The sequence below is a fragment of the Triturus cristatus genome, chromosome 1_1 (genome assembly GCF_964204655.1).
Source record: "Triturus cristatus chromosome 1_1, aTriCri1.1, whole genome shotgun sequence".
Lineage (NCBI taxonomy): Eukaryota > Metazoa > Chordata > Amphibia > Caudata > Salamandridae > Triturus > Triturus cristatus.
The window spans coordinates 32,633,452-32,640,899 of record NC_140579.1 but is presented as its reverse complement, the minus strand read 5'-3'; positions in this window follow the sequence as shown (position 1 = coordinate 32,640,899).

Here is a 7,448-nt window from a genome sequence, read left to right as displayed (position 1 = left end):
GTGTTCCTGGTATTTGTCGTCATCATCGTCTTGACAATTGATGTTAAGCTCAGAAGGATGGTGAGCTATGCCAAATGGTCCCTCATCACCTTCATCCTCATAATCCTCATCGTCAATGTAAATTTCCAAATGGTGAGATGGCAAAAGTGGAGATATTTTACTGTAATCCTGTCTTTGAAAAGTTTTAGGTTGAAAAGGTGCAGATGATATGGGTGTTGACTGTGAATGCAAAAGTACCACTGCTGATACCTGAGATTGAACTGATAAAGTCGTCTTCGACGAGCTCTTCGTCGACGGGCTCTTTGTCGTCGATGAGATCATCTTCGACGGGATCATCGTCAACGGGCTCTTCGTCGACGGGCTCTTCATCGACGAGCTCTTCATCGTCGACGGGCTCGTCGTCGACGGGGTCGTAGTCGACAGGCTCGTCGTCGATGGGATCTTCACTGTTGCGGTCGTTGACAGGACAGTCGTCGACGATGACATCACTGATGTGGCAGACTTCGACAATGTAGGCTTCATTGATAATAGTACCTTCGTCGACTGTGGAGGCTTCGTCGACGGAACCTTCGTCGATGGGCTCGGCGAAGACGCGGTCGTCGACGGAGACTTCGTCGATGACTTCCTCGTTGACGATTCTTCAAAAACAGGTTTCTTAGTCATGATAGAAATCTTAGTAGATAAGATATGTGAAGTTATGGCTGTCGTCGAGACAGTAGCAGTCGACGATGGGCCAGAAGAAGTCACAGAAATCGTAGATGATGGAGTCAACGGGAGAGATTTAATCTGCCTTTTACTCAGCGGTTTTTGAAGTAGACAGCCTCTTAGATTCTTTAGAGGGTGGAGACAGCGTTGACCCAGAGGAAAGCTTAGGTGAACTCTGTGGCGGGTCAGAAACCTCATGAGAAGTTGTATGGTGTTTTCTTCCCTCACTTGAAGAGCTGTCATGGGATCTAGCCCTTTTGCTCAAAGTTGAGGCTCTGTCATCCTCCTCAGCCGAGGAAGATTTGAGCCATTAAACCAGTCTTGTCTCTCTATCCCTACGAGTCTTAGTAGGGAAAGTACGGCAGATTCTACAATCCTTAGCATCATGCGTAGGATATAGACAGTAAATGCAGTCCTTATGCTGGTCATCAACATGGACCCTCTTCTTATCACAGGTCCTGCAGGGTTTAAAGAGAGCTTTCTTGTCAGAAATCCTGAAGAGATGAAGTGTTGAACTGAGTAGGCACTCAGGGAGACTCCCTTCCACACGACGTGCGGTGAAAATCTGAGGAGAACTGACTCTGCTGAGAGTGTTCTAGAGGGTGCTGGTAGCTGATTGATTGGACCTCACTTTTGGTTCTTTTTACTATAATGATGTAAATAGGCTTCTAAGATTTAGGTCTTACTTATGGCACTACTTTTGTAATTTACCGTGGGACTCCCGCCTCAGCGGATTCAGGCATGTGAATCTATGAAAGAAACCCCAATACTGGATAAGTGGGAGAGCCTCTTCAGTTTGAGTTCTTTGCTTATGATCTCTTCCAAGAAGAGCTGAACGCTTGGTCCTTCCACTTTCTCTGGTACCCCCACCACCCAGATGTTATTGCATCTGGCCCTCCCTTCTTGATCCTCCAACTTTGCCGCCATCAGTCCATATTCTTTTACCAGACGTTGGACCCTCTCTTTGAGGGACTTACTTACTACATGAAGAGAGGCAATGTCGGTTACTGCTGTCAGTACTTTCTCAGACATTTTCTGACTATCCGACTGAAGGAGAGCAAAATCCATTATGACAGCATCAAGTTTTGGATTTATCGTGCCTTTCAAGTCCTTTATAGCTGCCAATATTTCTCGCAAGGATGGCTCACTGCCGGCGCATCCCCTCTCTCCTGCGGTTCATCCACAGGCACTCCTGCTCCCACCTCAGTTGACTAGGCAAGGCGCGCCACCGCTAACGTATCCATTTTGTTGAGTTGCGTGGGATGTGCACCGCGGCCCCCCACCATGATGGAAGGTGTAAATTCTTGCATTAATAGCTGTCCACATTCATGTATCACACCTTATAATGGGTTTCTCCTACCAGCATTCTGAGAAATGTAGTGCCCCTTTTCTCATTAAATCATCTGGCATGCAAAGTGTTGTTGGTTTGAACGGCAGGATTGGTTAAAGCCAATCGTGTATCTGATTCTGTTAGGCTGTGGGCCATGTGTCGGGTATATCCCAGCAATCACCACAGCATTATAAACAACAAAAAAGGATGGTGTGACCAGTAGGTGGAAGAACATTGGTCTTGTTCGGAGCATAGAATGTTGGACTTGGGGAAAAATACAGAAAAGCAGCCTTACAAAACTGGCCTTAAAAGCTATCCATTGTATCCCCCTGGAGCCAAGAGTCAAGTTCAGAATCCTTTGCATTGTCCACAAAAACGACTTGAGCAAAGGACGCAGCTATATGCAAAACCTGGCTTCTCCCTACTCCCCAGCTGGGAACCTTTGATCAACGAGCCTTCGCCACATCAAACAAAGGATAGCTCTTGGCTTCCAAGGCCTCAGCCTTTGAAATGTGTTTACTTCTTGCTTCAGAGCAGAAGCAAACCAATTCATGTTCAAATAACTCCTGTAGACCTAACTCTATAGACTGGTCTTCCAGTGGCGGTGGTAGGCGAATACTGGACAGCGGTACCAGAACTCTCAATCGGTTAGACTTCACTTGGATCTTCGGATTTTGTCCTTTCTATTGTTTACTCTAATACAGGTCTCTTGAGTGATTGTAAGGGGGCATGGTGCTATATAAAACTGTGTACACAAATCAACAATCAGGTGACGATGTGGGTGTATTTTATGGTTGTTACTTAATTTAAAAAAAACGTATTGAAAGTTCGAGACTAGGCAGAGCACTTTACAGAGGATATTTATTTTTCGCAACTGAAATGTGTTGAGCATTCAGAAGTACTGTGTATGTGGGGAAAGCTGGAACCGGAATATAGAAGCTAGGAACTGATGGCTCTGTCTAGGGTAGCGCTATGTCATTGCAAATTACTTTCAATTCACAGTTCCAGAATGCATCAGCCACTTGCTTCCCACAACTATCTCTGCTATGGAAATTTCTACCTTTACTTAGTCTATCGCTAGGAAAACAAAACATGTGATGGGAGCAGTGCTTGACTTAATCTCAGCCACTGGTAATTAATTGAGGCCACATCTCAGTACATTGTTTATTTGTTCAATATGCCACCTTAGACAAGACCCAGTCATATGCAAATCAATCTTGGTCCTGCTCCAGTAGGCATAGTCCAGCCCAAACCAGCAGACCAGGTCCAAATCAAACAAAAGCAACCCATATAGGTTTCGGCCTGGTTGGGCCTCTCCGTTAAGTATAGCCTGAGTCCTGTAGCACAGTGAGCAAGGGACTCATTTCGGGGCATACCCTTCATGCATTGCTCCAAGGAAAACAAACACTGATGGGTGGGATGTGTGATTTAATCTCAGCCACTACAATTACTTAGGCTGCATCTCAGCCGTTTGCTTTTTTGCCCTCCAGTTTCACAACTTCACTCTCCAGCAACAGCAAACAAGCATTTACAATGCAATGGTCTCGGCATTGGTAAAGTTAGAGCTATTGGCATTGTTCATGACATTATTTTTGTTTATGTTTTTGTTATTAAAACATTTAAAGAAACGGCATTGTTATTTACAATTCACAAAGCAAGTTCTTGAGCAGGTCCTCGTACGCGTGGGGATTTGTGTGTGTAGTGCAGGATTCACTGCTGGATGGGCCCTTTATAATCAGCCCTTATTCTTAGCCGTCTGGGACTGTTACTGGAGTTAATGCTATTTTTCCCCAGAATACACATGTTGACATTCAGATGACAGGTATGCTTTTCCCTATGGAAGCACTGCGTGCTGTGTAGACGCGTGGTTCTTTGTACTGTGATGATTATGATAGACTTACGTATGAGACTTCAGGAGCATCCTTTAACTCCTCAATATTAAGTTTGGACCAGATGCGATTCCTCTTAGTAACCGGTACAGGAGAGTGATAGGCATGGCAAAGCGCAGCATCCGCATTTAACACCCACTGGCCTTTCTTTGGCCCAAGAGCAAGCCAATGCTCTGTGAGTCAGGGTGGTTAAGTCTCCCAGCCAAGGATTTGTATTCAGCACTGAAGGTGGCAGAACTGGTTTTAAGTCAATTCTGGCTCAGGCAGCCTTAAGTAATTTTTTTATAAAGGTAATTTTCTGCTTAAGTTATCTAAAATTTGATTTCATCATTAAGTCAGATTGTAAAAATAATCAGAAAACTACTGTTTTGCCCGTTCCTCAGTGGAGATGGGAAATAAAGAGTTTGATCCGACTCGTACCTATACGAGAAAAGTGAAGTTCAGCCTACTGACTTAAACAGCACTTGACTTTTATTTAACTGTGAGGGCACACTAACCCCAATAGGTGGTGTACCCTAATTTTATTATATATTAGCACCCTGATCTATGGGCTAACTAGGCACACTTTACGGGTGATTTATGGTTATATATAAAAATAGCTTTTTTCCACATAGCAAAGGCAGTTTGTCATGTGTCACTGCAGTGCATTTAGGTATAAATGGTTTTTACCTGCATTTAGTTCTTTAAGTAACAGCCTCAAGGTGGCCAAAACAATTCCATGCATGCCTCCCATTAACATGAGAGCCACTCCCTCCTCCACGCCCTCCGTCCTCGCAGACAGAACCTGGAATCATTGCCACCCTAAATAAGTCCTCATTGTCCACCCTGATTTATCAAACACATTACTGGGGCTGAAAGTAATTTTTTTGACCTGAGAAACTATATAGTAATAGTTTTCTACCTTGGAAATGACAAGTATCTTTATCACTCTGAGTCTACTGCAGTGCATTTAAACTGCAGCATAGGCAGCGAACAGTGGCACTGCTGGCAGAAAAATGTTAAGTCACTTATGTGGGTGGTGTGAAAATACACTGCAGCCCATGTATGACGTTGAACTTTCCATGCCACAGATACACTTTAGGTACCATTTACAACGGACTTATAGGTAAGTTACATAGGCAAAATAAAGAGTTTCAATGTACAGCACATGTTCTAATTGGGATGCAAGGACACTATATAACTAGTTAGCAGCGGTCAAAGTGCACAGAGAGGCAACAAATCTGGGGGTGACCTTTTAGAAAAATGCAAATTTGATACAGTCCAGAATTGTTTAACTCTATTATGAATCTGTACCCTTGGCACACTAATGAATGAAAACTGCTCCACCTTCCATCACATCTCCCATAATTAGACCCGCTTGGTCACGTTTGATGTTTCCTACATGAAACTGTGCCTAAGCGAGGCTTCAGTTAAGGTTACCTTTGGTAGTGAGGGCCCCAGAGTAAACACTATGCCCAATGCTCGCAGAGGCTGCATCCGATCCTGGACCAGGTTGGGTCACACATCTAATATCTATATAGACGACAGGATGTGTGGTACTCTTAAAAACTGTAAAATGTTGATAACCCATAAAACACATAGGGAATAAAACTCTCAGAAATATCTGTCATTTAAAAAAAATCTATCATAATTTGCTTAAGGCATTTCAAAAGTAGGGAGAAAAACTTGTAGATTGGAAGGCATTGAGAGCTGAAACCCTGAGTCTATGCCCTAGGGGCAAGGCCGAACAGTAGCGAAGCAAGGGTGCCATCGCCCCTAATGCAAAATAGGGAAATGGGCATCCAGTGCCCTAGTTTGGAAGTTAAAAAAAGAAAAAAAATATAACTGACCTGCAGTGGGCCCCTCAGTCCTCTGGGCCCGTGTGTTTTGACTTGCAAATGGTGCACTATTGATAACTAGGCCCCTGGAACTAGCAATGTCACACCTCTACCCTTCCTTGTACTGATGAGGGACAAAATATCCACTAACTGTAAAGACTGCAGCAGATTTCAGACGACAGAACATATTGAAAAATAATCAGCCCCGTTGCGATGCACATGAGAACAGTTACTATCTGCACGGGGCTGGCAGGGTGATGAGAAAATGTAATATTAAAGAGAACATTTACTTCAAGCCTAAAGATAACTGTTCTATCAGCTTCACTTTTATTGTTCAACCTCAGCTTCCGAACTGTGTAAAAATGTTTTACTACTTCCATAAATCTTACAAAGAAGCAGGGGCGCCTGGATTGCTATAGAAGTGGAGCGCTGCTATTCAAGGAGTGTTATACCCGTGGTATGTGTATTATAACGTCTCCATGAACCAGAGGCGCAACTAGAGCCAAATTTCGGGGGGGGGGCTAAGCAAAAATTTCGGGGGGGGGGGGGGCTGAATCTTTAAACAGTCAGCAGAGTGGCGCTGATTTCGGGGGTGGGGGGGCTGAATCTAGGCAGAGTGGAGCTGCAGGGGCTCTTAGAAGGGGTGAAACAACAGTGAGGCCTCATTAACATGTAAATGGTCTTTTAAAGACCTGTGAAGTGCTCGGGCGCGGCTTTGTGTGTGCCCGCGAGGCTGTCTCATCCCGGGCTGCCGCACACGACGGGGTGGGGGGGCTGAAGCCCCGTGAGTCCAATGGGTGTTGCGCGCCTGCCATGAACTAATGCTCTTGGCTAGTCAGGTCTGTAGGAGTATCAACCGTTGTTGCAGGTTGCATGTAATACATAATGTAATAATTTTTAATGGGAAAAAAATTATAAAAAGAGGTTAAAAGATTCACGAGTGCACGCCACACACAGATGTTTGCAGGGTGGGCTAGAGCGCAGACAGCAGAAATGTGGTGACCGTGCGCATTGATTTGCATCGCAATGCCTGCATGTGTCTAAGTTGTGCTTTTAAGCCGAGTATCTCTCATATGCGATTACATACAAAGGATTTGCACTGGAAGCACAAGTAAGACACGCACAAATGTGAGTCCCGTGGCAGCAGTTGCACGTCAACAGCGCGGAAGCAGTCCCACGTCTACCATGTGAGGTTCGCTCTGGGAGAGAGAGGGCGCCTCTCGGCGGCCGACATATCCCGCCAACTCAAAGACAAAATTAGAATCCAGGGGGCAGACGCTCTGCCATGGAGATACCCCCTCCCAACCTCGCTGCTTCAGCGCAGCCGCGGGCTGACCGGACTGTGGAAGAGGGGCTCGCTAGTGGCGAATTAGCACTTCCTGGCACAGTGCCATCATGTGGCACAAAACCGTCAGCATTGTGCCCTAAATAAAAGTATTTTAAACAGTCCCCAACTGCCCCAGGCAGCCCAGAAAGCGAGTTTGTATCTCGCCCCGGCAGCAATATCCCCGGCTTTTAAGGAGACCAGGATCCGCAGGAATTTAATTCTATCCTCCCTGAAACAGATGTATCCACCAACCAGCCCTCCACGAGATGGGCCTGGCGGCGAGGGTGCGTATCGCGTTCACCCAACCGCACTGGATGTTTTCTGGAGATCAGACCGCCTTCCCATAGAATGGAATCCCAGCTTTCAACAGTGGTTATGGA